Source organism: Cervus elaphus, chromosome 4 (assembly GCF_910594005.1).
Source record: "Cervus elaphus chromosome 4, mCerEla1.1, whole genome shotgun sequence".
Classification (NCBI taxonomy): Eukaryota; Metazoa; Chordata; class Mammalia; order Artiodactyla; family Cervidae; genus Cervus; species Cervus elaphus.
Window position 1 is genome coordinate 8220322 of NC_057818.1, and position 16688 is coordinate 8237009.

Here is a 16688-nt window from a genome sequence, read left to right on the forward strand (position 1 = left end):
CTTAGATGCTCCATGACTCTGGGCAAACTACTCAGTATCCCCGAGTCTCAATTCATTACCTACAAAAGTGCCTATAATACTTCTTTGTCTTAAAAGCTTTTTTGAAGATTAAACCAAATAATTTATCTGTGTGTGAAATAATTTATCCTGAGATCTGGTATACAGAATACACTCGATAAAAGCCAGTTTCCTCTTGAAAGCTGCTAACAGCCCCACCTCTGCCACTGACTAGTTGTGTGACCCTTGGCAGATGTCTTGACCTCTCTGTGCCTCTGTGTCCTCACATTTAAACAGAAATAATAATATTACATACCTCACAGAGGGCTGAGGAGTAAGAGAGTTAGCACATTTACAGTGCTTAGCACAGTGACAGGTCGCATTAAGCACTATCTTTTCCATCAACACCACACGTCTATGATTATTTTGTGACTAGTTTTTTTTTTTTTTTAAACTATATGGCCTGAATCTCCACACAAGTGTGTCCTCCTTGAGAACCAGGGCTAAGGTTTCTCTTCTGAGAATCCCTCTTCACATCCAGCACAGGATAAAAGGACTAAAACTTTGTGCTGGTTATATATTGAATTTAGCCCATGAGCACAGATTCACAATCTGAGATAATAAAACGGTATATGAAGAAGGCCTTCTTTTCTCAATCTGTCTTGCAAATGTCTAGATCAGGTGATGCAAAAGCATCATGAAACTTGCAATGCTTCTTCTTTGAGCAATAAAATCTGTTAGGTCCCCCAAGAACTTTCCCTCTCTCCGAAGGACTTAATACAAATTAAAAGCAGCAAGCAGACTTCCTGTCTGGCCAAACAAAAGTAAGCTGAAAATGGTCCATGGATGCCCAGAGGCTGGCAGACAGCATATGAATGAATTAGCAAATTAGCAGAAACAACTTCTGCTGAAAAACTACTAAGATGTTCCTCTGATAATGGGACAGATTTGTAATGGATGAAACTGTGGGATTCCTGCAGAATGGGAAATCTGGGCCTCCGTGGAGTACAGGAGGAATTTTGGAAGCAATTATTGATTGCTCCAAAACAAATCTCAGAGAAAAGAAAAGGTTAAAAGAGATGATAAACCCTGATTACAGACTGTATCGCATGACTCTCTGATAACTATCTCTTCCCCACTCACCCATGACCTTCTGTTGCCAGCTCAGAGGCCTTGAGTTCCATTTTGGGGTCATTTCTCTTGATTTTTAGAAGCAGCAGTGTAGTTATATGGGAAAGAGAAGGCTTTCTGATGCTTCTGTGATGCAAAATAATTAACTTCAGAATAAAGTAAAATGAAGTTTACATAAAACCAATAAAATAAATTTCCCCCCAATGGGTATTTCCATTCATATTCTGAAAAAGTTTTGAAAGTGATATTACCTTCACTTTGATAATTTAAAGATTTTTTAAATCTCAGGATAACCTGAGAAAATAACAGATGGAGGCCTTATGTTTATCATAAAGTGAAAGTCGCTCAGTCGTGTCTGACTCTTTGTGACCCCATGGACTATACAGTCCATAGAATTCTCCAGGCCAGAATACTGGAGTGAGTAGCCTTCTCCAGGGGATCTTCCCAACCCAGGGATTGAACCCAGGTCTCCCACATTGTGGACAGATTCTTTACCAGCTGAGCCACAAGGGAAGTTCAAGAATACTGGAGTGGGTAGCCTATCCCTTCTCCAGTGGATCTTCCCGACCCAGGAATCAAACCAGGGTCTCCTGCATTGCAGGCAAATTCTTTACCTACTGAGCTATCAGGAAAGCCCATGTTTATCATAAGTAAAGTGTAAATGTAAAATGTTTCTACCCAAAGACTGACTTACTGTCCGCTGGCTTTCAGTACCTAGGTTACAGGAAAGTGAGTTCTCTGAGACAGAAGAAGAATCTCCATTATAAGAGAGTTCTGTGGTAAAGATGTTTAGGTGATGCTGATGCAACCACACCACCATCTTTGCAGCAGGACTTATCGGCACCTTTAATATGCCAATTGACGATGAGCATTGTAAATCTCCAAAACAGAGACAGAACATGAAATACTTCTCAGATTCACTGGACCACTAACTTTCCTCTACAACATCATTCAGAAGAATCACTAACCCTCCTTAAGTAAATAAATCCGTACTGTTACTCACCCTGGGTGGGCCAGAGCTGCCTGAGGGAGAAACAAGCTTTATCACCGATCAGAGCTCGCAGTTTCTCTTGGGTCATTTGGCTAAGTTTTTGAGGGGCCCTTGCAGCTCCTCCAAAGTGAATTTTGAGTAGACCAGTGCATATACTTTAAACAATCCATCCTAAATAGGCTGCCCAGATTTGGTGCAGATTAACCCTGTAGTTTTCATTTACAGGGGTGGGGTAGATAAAAAACCTTAGAGTCCCTCCCCTTTTTTGCAAAGAAAATCACTTGTTTCACATACTTTCATTAAGACCTTTTAACCAGAGACCATTGGTTATATGGTTATATATCTGGTTAGAGAACACCCGGCTTTCAGTGCTGAGTACGTGTCCAACAATGACGCAGCACAAAGAAAGTACATCCTGTGTGCCTCTGCTTTCATGAAGCTGGAACCAGACAAAACGTATCCATGATGACGGCAGTCAGAACAGTGGTTACTTGAGAAAGGGACATGTCCCTCCAGTGGGAAGGGACATGGGGGTGTCCCCTTTTGCTTCTGGGAATATCCTACATTTTGATCTGGGTAGTGGACACAAGGGTGTATTATAGTAAAAATTCACCAAGCTGTTATGCACTGAAGAACTGTACACTTTACTGCATTATACAGCTTAGTTAAAAAAACAAATGTAAAAGAACTAGGATGACTGAAAGGAGGCCTTTCTCCCTGTTTGGGGCAACTCTGTGAAGTTATTTTAAAATGAAGAAAAATAAGAAGTCCTCTATCTATTTGAATCTCTTCAAGAGATATGATAATTCTCAATGCATCTTTTGGGGGAAAACTTTATTTTATTATCTAAGATATAAAAGGTTGATGTGAAGGTGAAAAAAAAAAAACAAAAACCAAAACGCTCAGTGTCTCCACTGACTTAATGCTTCTTAGAGTCAGAAGACGTGACCCATGGAGAGAACTCTGGGAGGCTCCGCGCACGGCCAGGTCACTGGGAGTCTCTGCGGCCACTGCCTTGGTCCTGATGATGACGAGCGTGGCTCTCCCCTCCACGTGTGGGTAAGCCTCTCCAGCCCGCATCCGCATGGGAAATGAGAGCCTTCCAGTGCAGAGGCTTAGGCATGCTCACAGCGCTCGAGTCGAGAAGACACAGGGAAATTAGACAGCCTGTCAATCCATTTATGCGAGAGGGATGCGGTTACAAATCAGGGAGAGAGCATTTGCATCGAGAATGGAAAAGTAGACGGCTCGGGACTTAAAAAGTCGGTCCCTGGAGACCCCGAGTGGTGCACTGGGGCGCCCAGCACTGCCACCCGGGTCCCTCAGCCCACTCATCCCTCTCCTCTGCCCTCCAGGAGGAGTAGGCAGAGAGCAGGCGGCTGGGGAGCAGGCCCCAGCCAGCCAGAATCCTTTCTGATCCAGCTTCTTTTCCACTTAGTGGAGAAAACGAAACATCTGGCCCAGAAAGATTCGGTCCTCCTTCCTTTGGGAGCAGCTGGAGGGCAGGTTCGGGGGGGTCACGCTGCTTAGGACTGGAGCCTGATCCTGCTGCTTAATACCGGGGTGACCCTGGGCAAGTTCCACAGCCCCGAGAACCCTCCCTATAAGCGAAGGCTGTGTTTTACGTGGCACCCACTGCCGGGGTCACCTCGAGGATGACAGTGATGGGGGTGGGCGGAACGCGGTGTGTGGGACACGCATGGTGCTCAGTACAGAGGAGGTGCCTGTTATTACTTAATGACTCATCCTATCACCATGATTAGACAGAGAGACCAAAGGGGCCCGCCTGCAAGGGAAAAGCCACCTTGGCCACTGGTTAGTTCACCTGTACCTTTTATTTCTGGCCTGGGCACCATGGCAGCTTGAATGGCAACCAGGGGCCCCCACCTCCACCTGCTATTCATGAGCTTCCCACAGCGCATTGAGAAAACTGGTCCTCCCGCAGACACTGAGGGAGAGGCTCCTGGTGTGGCGCCCTAGACGAGGGGAAGACAGAATCATTTCTCCTTCCAGACTCTGCTACCCCCCTGCTGATCTCCCAGGGCAGAGGACATTGTGCCATGAACCAAAGCAGGGGATTGGAGCTGCTTGAAATTACCCAGCTCCATTCCATCGATGCCTGAAACCAGAGTGGCATGGGCAGGTATTCAGACTCTCCCAGTCTTCCTTCCATCTTATCTATCCATCCACCCATCAATCTGTTCATCCTGTGTACCCTGAATATGTTTTACACATCAGTTCTTGTGATAGGAGCTGAGGATATAAAGCTGAGTAAGGCAGGGTTTTCCCCTTGGAGAGTTCACACAGAGAGTGCACGCGGATGGCTTCACTGCATGAGGTAATGTCGGTGGTCGAGAGAAAGGGGCTGTCTCACTGGAAAACAGAAGTATCTAGTCTAGTCCAGGTGATCAGGGAAGCCTCCTTACAGAAAGAAATAGCTTCTCAGACTTAAAGAAAGAGGTGTGAAGGATGATCCAAAGAGAAGCATCAGCGTCGCTGAAGAGACGGCAGTGAGGAGCTGAGCATCTAATGCCTGTGCAGAGGAGGGGTGAGGGGCAAACAGAAGGCAGAGCGTCCGAGTAGGGAAGGCGTCCTGTTCTGGGCTCTGTTCTGCAGGAGGTGGCGAGCAGGGGGAAGGGGTCTCTATGGGGTGCGGTCAGATGAGCTTCTCCTGACAGTGACTCTGCGTGGACTGGAGAAAGACAAGCGTGATCAGTGGCCATCATCAGAGAGGTGACGACAGGCCTGGAGTGGACGGCAGGCATCCTGGAAATGTGCTGGAGGCAGGGAACGAGGTGGATGGAGAAAGTCACCAAGGATGAAAGCCAGTGCCTTATGAGGGTCCAGGGAGTGGGATTCTGGAGGAGAAGGGGGACCTAGATTGAAGGAAGGATGGGTCACCTGTGTCCGTGGTCAAGATGTCTTACACCTGAAGGTAGAGAGGCCCAGTAGGCAGTTACATTTCTAACTCAGCAGAATGATCTGAGAGTGGAGGAAGGGGATGAGGCTGTACAGACTGGAATAATAAAAGGCCAAAGGGTGAACCACTGGGGGACTCTAATGTCTACATGGCTCAGATCCTGCAGGTTATATAGCTGAACTCCTTCACATCTTCAAAATACCCTGGACAGGGGCACAGCTGGAAGTCTTTCTTGGCCTTGACTGAACAGCCAGCCATGGAAACGAGGCAGAAATGAAGACACCACCCCAGAGACTTAGATTCATCAAAACTGTCTGGACTCAAGGAAACCTAAGCCCTGTGTGGGCTGGGGCTAGCCTCCTGCAGAGATGCTGGAGAAGGAATTCCTCTGCCTGAAAGCACTAGCTGTGTTGTAAGATTCTCTGGGTCTAACTGGATAAATAAACTATGATATACAGTGCAACTGATGGCAGCCATTAAAGAGAATAAGGCAAATCTCTACATACTGACATGCAAGGGTATCTCAGATGTATGGTTAAGTGAAGCATGTCTGCGCACACACAGACATACATAAATACAAGATTTGGGTGGGGCTTCCCTGGTGGCTCAGTGGTAAAAACTCTGCCTGCCAATGCCGGAGACGCAGGTTTGATTCCTGATCCAGGAAGATCTCACATGTCACGGAGCCCGTGTACCACAGCTATGGCGCCTGGCCTCTAGAGTCCAGGATTGGCGATGACTGAGTCCACGTGCTGCAACTGCTGGGGCCCGGGAGTGCCCTAGAGTCCCTGCCCTGCAGCAAGAGAGGCCACCACAATGAGAAGCCCGAGAACCGCAACTAGAGAACCACTCCCCCCACCCCATTCTCTGCAACTGGAGAAAAGCCAGGGCAGCAACAAAGACTCAGCACAGCCAAAAACAAATAATAAAAATTACATATAAAAGAAAAGATTTGGGTGAACATATACCAAACTGTTGGAGAGGCCGGGAAAGATTGCAAGGTTTTTCCCTTTCTAAATTACACACATCCAGATATACGGATACCTGTTTCTTAATGAGAACACAATGGTGACTATCAAAGCATGAAGATGACACGATCTGCTATTTCTAACTGTCCAGGTCCCATTCTCGGGCTGTCCCATCTTCCAGCCGCACGTGGGGCTCAGGGCTCTCTGAGCAGGGGAAGGAGGAAGAGGAAGCATGTCCTGCAGCTTATCGAGGCTGTCTGATCGCACTCTTGTAGATGAAGTGTCCCGACCTGATAACAAGGGGAACCACTGGGTGAGCTACAGAAATCACATTAAGAATCAGAAGAAGAAAAAAAACAAAAAACCGATGAGTCTACAAACGGGAACATGTCACACACGGTCAGAATTCAGAGCAGACAGGAATGGAAACTGGAGGTGAGATGGGAGGGCAGCTGGCTAGACTTAAGTTGGGACTATGTGGGCGCCCACCAGCCTGATGCCACACGGCGCTGACTATGCACTCGGGGGTTCCGACTGTTTAAAGCAACCGCGAGGATCAGACTGGAAGGCACAGCCAGTATCACAGATGGTGGGGAGGGAGCAGGCGGCTGGGAGCTGACCGACTGCAGCAGCTGCCTCGTGAAATTAACCAGAGCACAGGTATGAAGTCAGAAACCCCTGGATGATCAGAAACAAGCAAACAAAAGTCTTCCTCTGTGGGGTGATGGCATTCTTAGTGTAGATTCTTCTTCGAGGGGCACAGAACAGGAGAAAGGACCAGCTTTGCAGCCCCGGGTCCGCACCATCTCCAAAGCCATCATGCCCCTGCCCTGCCCTCCCCCAGTGAAATCAACCATCATCTCAATTAGAGCCTCAGTTTCCAGCTCCGGGTCTCCCCCAGCCTTGAATGAGCCTGGATTTGCACACTCTGCTGCCGTGCTCACAACACCGGCCCGCCAGCATGGAACAAAATAGACAACGTTCTTCCCCAGACGAGTAAATTAGGCTGACTGATGAGCAGTTTTTCTTAAGAGGATTTGCTTACCTAAACCCAATAAACCCAGCCCTGCAAAGTCTCATCCTATCAGGCTGATACCTGCTCCACTAAGCCGTGGGATAGAGCTGCCTAAAGAGACAGGAAACGGGTGATGGAGAGTCTCTTCGTGTGGAAGAAGCAGAGGAAAGGAGCGTTTTAGTGAGGAGCTCTGGCCCTGATCTGGCTGTGAGTGCAGCCCCTCTGCCCCGCTCCGCCCCCCTCTACCCAGCCAGACCTTCCTAAACAGCATTTGCCCTCTCTCCCCCCACCCTCTCTTTTCTAACAGTCCAGAAACCAAGAACACAGACCTGAGAAGCCAGCCTGGCTGCCCCAACCCAATTAATAAATTAAATGTTGCACTTGAAACAGTCCATGCCCTTCCTGCCCCCTCCAGGCCAACACATTTCAAACCACCTTGCAAAGGTCTTTGTGAATAAAAACGTGTATTTGAAAATAAAACGCGCCCTGCCGTGAGGTCCTGTGGGCCCAGGCATGAGCTTTGAGGACCGGGGGTTTTTCTCATGCACTGTTTAAGTGGTACAGTCCCGAGGGATCTTTTGGGACCAGATACCAAGCACGCAGACAGCAGGCAGCTACCTGGTGTCTTGGATCTGCTGAGGGCTGGAACCAGGGTGAAGTGAGTGGACCCTGGGTGAAAACTTCACCCTGGGTGCAAAATTTAAGGGAGCAGCCCAGATCAAGACAACAATTAATACAAAAGTGAATGCACAACAGTCCTCCATGAGCAAATATCAGAATGTTAAATAAAGACAAGGACTTCCCTGGTGGCTCGGCAGTAAAGAATCCGCCTGCCAATGCAGAAGAGGCAGGTTCGATCCCTGGTCCGGGAAGATCCCACACGCCACAGTGCAACTCAGCTCGTGCGCCACAACTATTGAGCCTGTGCCCTAGAGCCCAGGAACCGCAACTGTGGAGCCCACGTACCACAGGGGCTGAAGCCCGTGTGCCCTAGAGCTTGTGCTCTGCAGCCAGAGAAGCCACCGCAACAAGTCCACGTGCTGCAACCAGAGGGCAGCTCCCATCCACCCCAACTAGAGAAAAGCCCGCTGGCAGTGAACACCCAGCACAGCCAAAAACACATAAATAAAATTTTAAAAAATACAGATAGGATCTGACCCTGGATCCATATAACTCATGCCTCTCACCCTGTATTGTCCCAGGTCGGCAAGTCCCAGTGTCTAAGCAGAACAGAAAAGGATGCCCTTACCCCAGGAATCCCCCATCCCAGGTGTGGACCCAATAGAAATGCTTTCACCAAAAGACATGGACAAGAACTTCAGAGCAGCACCACTGACAATAGCCCCAAGGCAGAACAAGCGGCATGGCCATCAATGGGAAAAGTCTAAGTCAACTATGGTCTCTCCATCCAACTGTCTGTGAGCAACAACAGTAAACCAACTCTTGCTTCGGGCAACACGCAAGGAATCTCACAGGAGTGTTTCCCCTACATGAAAATCCACTGCGTTGTGCTTTTTTCCTGTATATTTGTTATATTTCAATACATGGACTATTCAAAGAAATGCAAAAGAGCAAAGTGAATGGCAGCGACTCCTCTTTCATTAGCAGTTATTTCTCACGGGCGGTATTCTCTTTATGCTGGACTAGAAGGAGGATATCAATACTTCCTGAGACCACGAGTTCCAAAGGAAGACTTTCTCGTCCCCCAAATCTTATCATGAGTGAAGATCTGATTCTGAGTCTCTAACATGTGTGGATGGTATTAATAAAAATGGAATGTTCTTTCCTGAGGTCCACAATTCCTGGTTCTATCAGGACTTCCCTGAAAATCAGGCTCTTTCAAAAGACCTAGAACTGATGATCCTTGGGTCATTTCCATGGTCCAACCCTGGGACCACACCCAGAAAAGGCTCTCCCTTTGGACTCATCCAGAACATCCAAAATAATCCCCTTACTCAAGGTCCATAACTTTAATCACAGCTATAAAGTTCCATTTTGCCCAGTGAGGTAACATCTTCAGTTTCCAAAGATCAGGGCCTGGGTATCTTTGCATGCTAAGTCACTTCAGTCATGTCCAACTCTTTGCAACCCTCTGGACTGTAACCCACCAGGCTCCTGTCCATGGGATTTTCCAGGCAAGAATACTGGAGTGGGTTCCCATGAGATCTTCCCAACCCAGGAATCAAACCCGCGTCTCTTATGTCTCCTGCATTGGCAGGTGGGTTCTTTACCACTAGCGCCACCTGGGAAACCCTTATTCTGCCAACATAACTGTTAAAATAAATATTTTCTCCTAAATAACTTTTATACTCTCTCAGCCTTTGACACTCAAAAATTCTCCAGGTTCATTTACAAGAAGAAAGAAAAGAAATGAGACACACACAGGGCTTCTCTGGGGGACCAAAAGCAGTCTCCACATTGATTCATCCATTCAACAAATATTTGAGTTCTTTCATTCAACAAACACCTGGAAGCATGGATACAATGAAGAACAAACCAGAGGGATCTTGGCTCTTCTGTAGTTTTTATTTCAGTGGCTTAGAAATGACAGACAAATACATAATTTAAAATATGTAATTTTCAATGTGGCTTCTGAAATGGCTGCCACCAATTCCCACTGGATCCTTCACTGTCTGAGTTTTGGGATAGCCACAGTTCTGGCCCACACTTTGATGGCAGCCTCGTAAGAAGCCATGAGCTGCAGGATCTAGCTAGCTAAGTCACAGGCAGGCTTCTGATCCACAAAAGTCATGTGGTAATAGGGTTGTTGTGTTAAAGTCACTATGTGTCAGGGTGTTTGTTATGAGGTATTAGCTGACTGATACACATGTCAAGTCAGATGGTGATAAATCTTAGCAGGCAAAAAATAAAATAAAAATAGAGCAAGGAAGGAGAACAGGGAATTCAGAGGCAAGTTGGGCTGCATTTTGTAAAAGGGTCGTCAGGAAAGATACTATATGCTATCATAACAAACCAAGGACTCAAGGAAGCCTTCTGGGAAGCTGAGATTTCTGGGTAGAGTGGGGTTTGTGGGCATTGACTAATGCAATCAGCAGGCTGAGAAATGTCATACAGAGTGAGTTTCAAAGACACAACCTGAATTCTTTCACTGGACTTTATTACTCTCCCTGCGTGACACCCCTAGGCTCTGTTATCTCAGCTGCTACTAGAAATTCCCTGAGTTTTATTAACAGAGCAGTTTCTCACTGTGGTATTATATAACATGCCATGAATATCTGCCTTCATCTATATAGGCTGAGAATTCCATATGGATTTAGTTTTCAAAGGAGGAGGTTCCCATAAGGCAGGACTTCTCTTCAAAATGTAGATGACATAGCCCCCCCGGTGGTCTACTGGCTAGGATTTGGCACTTTCAAAATGTAGACGACAGAGTCTAGAGGTGCCTCCACTGCAAGGACGCTTAATATATGATGGGGCTATGAAAATAAACACACCAGTGGAAAGAGAAGCAGGGTTTGCCCATGGCATCCATGGTTGTTTTAACGTACAAGCCCACCACACACGCAAATTCATCTCCGTAGCAAAGTGTGTTTTGATTTTCCAGGGTCTGATTTTCCAATCATGATAAATCCCTCTGATTATTTCTTTTACTTGCAAGTTACAATTTAAGGTTCTTTCTAAACGGTAGCAGTAGGCCTGAGAATATTGGTAGATGTGATTCTTCGTCTTGGTTGAGGCAGAAACTCAAGTGAGTGTAACGATTTATATGATCAAATAAAAGCTTCTGAATAATAATAATAATAAAAACATCTTCCCTGCATCTCCCAACTCTCTCGAGTCATTTAGTGCCTCTGCCAAAATGCGATGCCAGTGACTGTATTGAAAAGGGCCTAAATGGTGGCACATAAATTCTCTCTCTCCTTTACGAAGGAAGCTTCAGAAATAGGCAAAGGATTAATTGAACTCTCTATGCCTCAGAATCACCATATTTATGGATACAGAAACTGTAACAACAAAACCCCCAAAAGGCTTGCTGTGTAGCTATTTTACTGCTATATGTACCGGCCTCCTCAGAGAAGGCTCCCCTTCTGAGCTGCCTCTTTTGGCTCAAACAGGGCTGGGTCACATTGGGTCTTGTGTGCTTTTTAATCCCTCCCTGCCCTGTCCTCTATGTCTGTCCTGGCCCTGTCAGCTATTAGGAGGCCCAGGAGGTTCAATGCCAGGTACAGTTGCACGAATTGTGCACTGCACAAGGCTGCTGGCCTAAGGAAGTGGGCTGGGCTGATATGCAAGTCGCTGATATGTTGTTACGTGCGCTGAGCCATGAACCCTGCCCAGAGGAATGGGGTGCCTTTATCTAATTCATTCCAAGGCCCCATATGGGCCTGCCCTGGCCCTAAGACCAGGAATCTGATGAGGTCTAGACCAGAGGTTCAGTCTGTTCACGGTTTGAGCCCCAGCACCCAGCACGATCCTTGGTATGTGATGAGGACTCAATAAATAAGTGCTCATGAATTACTGAATGGATTACTCAGCTGTGAGGTCTAGCGAAGCCGAAAGAGCAGCTGGTGTCTGGGTGGCACTCCTGGCTAAGAGGCAGGAGGGTAAGAGGAGAGAGCGAAACCCACGAATAAAAGGTACCCGTATGCGTGTCACGGAAGCTCTCTGCTGTGCGCCTGAGACTAACACAACATTCTTAGTCAACTACACTCCAATACAAAGTGAACATTTAAAAATAGAAAGAGACGCATGAACACTTAAAGACAACTCCACCTACGGCCCTGCAAGGCAGCGCAAAACCACTTGGCTGGAAGCCAGCCTGTCTGCACCAGGTCGGAGACGATGAACCCAACCAGTCTGCTTGAGGGGTTGGGTGGTTCCAGGTGGAGCAGGGACCCGAGCGGCTCTTGGTTCAGACTCTCCTGTGCTCAGAGCACACTCTCTGGGAGGCCTCTGGGGGCTCGTCTTCTGCCCTGCGTCGGCATCGTTTGGGCTCTTCCCTCTCCAAGCAGAACCAGCATCAGCAGGGGGGCAAACTGGATTCCTGCCTGCAGCTCCGGGACTCACCAGGCGTCTGCTCCTCAGTTACTCGAGGGGACGAGTGACTAAAGCTTCTCAGAGGGCGTCTGGAAGGATCTCTACTGCTGACCCAAGACACTGCAAATCCAGGTTCTCTGGTAGGGAAAGTCACCTCCTAGATTCCTGCGTACTTCTACCTCGTGAGCAGGGGCGGGTTATCTCCAGATGCAGAAGGGGACTTACATGGCACCGGTGTAAGGATGCCGTAAAGGGTGCCCTTCATAGGCGGCCTCGAGCAATGGAGATTCTGTTAGGAGGACAGGAGTCCTGAATCAAGGTGCCATAGGATCACGCTCCCTCTGGCAGCTCTGAGGAAGGACTCTTCCCCGCTTCTTCCAGAGTCTGGGGGCTCCTGGCAATCTGTGGGGTTCCTTGGCTCATAGGTACATCGCCCCAACAGCCATCTCATCATGATACCCCTCTCCCCTATGTGTGTGTCTCTGTGTGGTCTCTTCTTAGAAAGACCCCAGTCATTGTCTTTAGAACCTACCCTTATCTGGGATGACCTCAACTGATCACATCTGTATTACAGATGTATTACACCAGTATTTCCAAATACTGCTACATTCTGGGGTTCTGAGTGGACATGGTTTTAGAGGGGATGCTATTCACACCACTACAAATGGAAACAGGTCTTTTCTGCCTTAACATTGGCAGTGAAATATGTAGAATATATACTTACACTACTTCTACTATATATATATATACACTTATATTACACACACACACACACACACACACACATACGTATGGTAGGAGACTATATTCCCCCACAAATGCATAAGGCCACACTGTATTCAAAGTCAAACTTAGATTTTCCTGATCAATAAATTCTCACTGTATAAATCTCACAGAGACATCCTGATTCCCTAACTTCAGCGTGGATGCTGAAATTATGCTGAATGTCAAAATTACATCAAACAACTGCACTTATTTCCACCAGAAAAATTTGATTATTTCACTTTGATTTACATGGCATTCCCCCCACCCTGCATACACCCTGACTTTGAAATCCCCTTCAGCACTGGACAGTGAGGAGTGGGCTGTGTGCGCTGGGAAAGAGAGCTTTCATTATATTTGATACTGTATTTTTCTCTCTTGATTTGAATGTTATAATTGGATTGGCAAGATATTTATTAGGCACTCTGTTTTTTTTTTTTTCCCTCCCCCAACTGCTTGGAGGGTGTCCCTTAATTCGTTTCTGTCTTTGGACTTCTGAGAACTGGCTGTGAGGTATTATTCCCAACAAAACTCATTTCTTTCAAACATTTATTTAAGGGTATCATTTTCTTAATCATTCTGAGGATAATTCAAAATAATTGCCATCACCACTGCAATTTTTAACTTCAGTGAAATGTGTGTCATCTACTCTCCCGCTGGTTCCTCTCCCAAGAGCCCCTCAGTCGTAAGTGCCAAATCACTCAGACAAGACACGTAGGAGAAACCGCACCCGCCCCTGGGACCGGCGGGGGTCCACCGGCCCTACTGTTAACCCATCCACGACAGGTCTGCTAGGCTCGGTCTCCCTACAGCTGGGGTAAGAGGGCTATTCTTCATGAGTAGCTTCAAAACATTTATGTTCTGTTCCATCTTAAAAACAACATGAGGGACTTCCCCAGTGGTCCAGTGGCTAAGACTCTGTGTTCCCAAAGCTGGGGGAGCAGGTTCGATCCCCAGTCAGGGAACTAGATCCCACAGGCCACAACGAAGAATCTGCCGGCTGTGACTAAAGGTCCCACATGCAGCAACGAAGATCCAAGATCCCGCGTGCCACAACTAAGACCCAGCACAGCCACATACATAGATAAATAAATCATAAAGAACAACACGATCAATTTCATCAAATAGTAGATGTGTATATGTGTGTGTGTATAACTGAATCACTCTGCTATACAGCAGACGTTAACACAACATTGGAAATCAACTATACTTCATTAAAAAAATTTTTTTTTTTAAAAAAGAACAACATGAAAAGCAAATTAGGAATCGCTTAATCACTGCTTGCCTGAGGAGGGAGTGGGGTGATTTGGGGTGAAGAGAATTCTCTGAGAAGGTGGAAGTGCTCCATGTCCTCTTTGTGGTGTTACAGGGGGTAGCCCACCCGTCAAAATTCACCAAGCTGTTCACTTCCACTGGGCACATCTTATTATATACAACTATGCCCCAGTGCAGAGAAGGCAATGGCACCCCACTCCAGTACGCTTGCCTGGAAAATCCCAAGGACGGAGGAGCCTGGTAGGCTGCAGTCCATGGGGTCGCTAAGAGTCTGACATGATTGAGCAACTTCATTTTCATTTTTCACTTTCATGCATTGGAGAAGGAAATGGCAACCCACTCCAGCGTTCTTGCCTGGAGAATCCCAGGGAGGGGGAAGCCTGGTGGGCTGCCATCTATGGGGTCGCACAGAGTCGGACACAACTGAATCGACTTAGCAGCAGCAGCAGCATGCCTCAATGATGTTGATTAAGAAGTGATGTGCTTTTATCAGATGAACTAGGTGGAAATATGTGGGGAAAAAAATCAGTAAACCCTTGTTTTCCAGTGCTAGCACTGTAGGAACATCTGAACATTAAATTCAAGGCATAATGTTGCTGAGAAGTGGCTTGATGCAGTGACAGGACACTAAATTCAGAAATCAATTTTTTTTCTGAATTTGAAGAATTTCCAATATTCTACTGGATTCATCTTCTGCTTCTCTTTGCTCAACAGTTACCTTGTTGATATTCTATTCCTTCACTCAGCAATTTTTTACTGAGTGCCTATGACGCTCCAGAAACTATGCTAAGTGACTAAAACTCCTCATTAAATACCCTGATATATTAGCACAACCACAGAGCTACCAGAATTTAGATGAGCTACAAATTGTACTTTTTACAAGCCTACATTTTCCAAGACCTTTTAAAAAAAATTTGCTAATAAAAAGTTTTAGCTGGAAAATTAAAGTAAACCAAATTCCCAGAGACTGAGAACATAAGCCGCTGAGGATTCCTAGCTTAAAATCCCTTCTTTTCCATAGGAAACACATGCCCACACTGGACTGAGCCCAGTGGTCACTGCTGCCTCCTTTTTATTGTTCTGTGGGTATCACTGTGTCTGGATTCTCTGAATCTACGCACTAGAGTGTGGACTTCTCTTCATCTTTGGCCCCAGAAAACTGCTTCGCTTTCTCTTTTTGGACTAGGGAAAAATCACATGCCTGCTTCTGTTTCTCTTTTCACAGCGTTCACCAGGAAGCTGAGGGCCGCGCGGGGACCAGGCAGGGCGTCCGTGCAGAACTGTCTGGTCTGCACTTCTGTCCTTCGGTCGCTCCCTGGTCTGACTTCCGTGTACAATGTGCTACTTCTATCGGTCTTTGGTTTTCTCCTAAGCATCGCTTTGCTTCATATATCCCATAAGCCACTTATGGAATTAGGCCAAGTATTCAAAGGTAAACACAATGATTACTCTACAGTTTCTGCCTCGAATGTACACAGCATGCTAGAGACACACACTAAATATTAATATGTTACACACACACATTGTACATGGCAGGAGCAGGATAATAGAGCAAGGGCTCAGTCAGCATCTCCCAAAGCTTTCCCGCTCTTCACAGTTTCCATGTAAGGACAAGCACTTTCACTCAAGTTACTTTAAATACTACCTATCAGAGAGTATCCAAGAATTAGACATTCAGATGCGACTTTTCACCTTTTGTTTGAACTATGTTGACGAAACCAGAATTTAGAGAAACTTAAGACGTTAGAAATTCTTTCTAGAAGGAGGCAGAACTGAACCAGCATGTCTGTTACAAATCTCCTCCTCCCCTTCCCCTCTTAACCCTTCCAGCTGACCGCACTCCCCGGTCACCTCCTCTTTCTGCTCAGCCCCCGGCCCCAGGAGAGTGGGGTGCCAAGGAAGGTGCTCGGGCTTGGAGTCAGAAATAGGAGCCCCAGTTCCACTTCAGCCTCTTCCGGCGGCGTCACTTGGACAGGTTCCTAACTCCGTTGAGCCTCCGCTTTCCTACCCAGCAGAAAGCAACAAGTGTCTTACCTTCTGGGGTTCTTGTGAGGAGGATTCAGTGAGAATCCCACGTAATTCCCACAACATAATGTCTGGCACAGAACAGTTAGCAGTAGTTTTTTGTTGAGTGGGTGGAGGGAGGGAGGGATGGAAGACGGATAGGTGGACAGATGGACTGATGGATGGATGAATACAGAATGGACTATGCCCCCTGGACAGGCCAATGCTATACATTAGGTGAGGGATATCTTTGTATTTTCTTGCCAAAATTCAGAAGGGACAACACACCGTCTCCTACATCTCTGCCCCCGTAGTTCAAGGCCGTGACTACGGGTGTGTGCTCACACCCACACACACACAGTCACAGTATGGAGTTATGCTGTGTCTCCCAGGGGCTCTGTGATTCTGTTTGGGAGTTGCCGTATGTGTCCCCCTGGGGCACCATCCGTGGCAAATGTATCAGCTTGTGCACATCTCGGAAAAACACAAGCCAAAGGGCAGCTGAGAGTAATGGTCTCCACCTGCGTTTTCAAACCCCAACCTCACCTCAAAGGTGAATTATTATTATCCCGCTTTCACCCTAAAAATTCCAAATAAGAGGCAAACAGGTGAAGGATCTCAACACTT

General features: G+C 46.8%; 1 protein-coding gene across 1 annotated transcript in view; it reads right to left on the bottom strand.

Annotated features, from left to right (window-relative positions):
* Positions 1-16688, bottom strand: part of MAF (MAF bZIP transcription factor) — a 347057-nt gene that overhangs the window by 242888 nt on the left and 87481 nt on the right. The gene's annotated exons all lie outside the window — the stretch shown is intronic.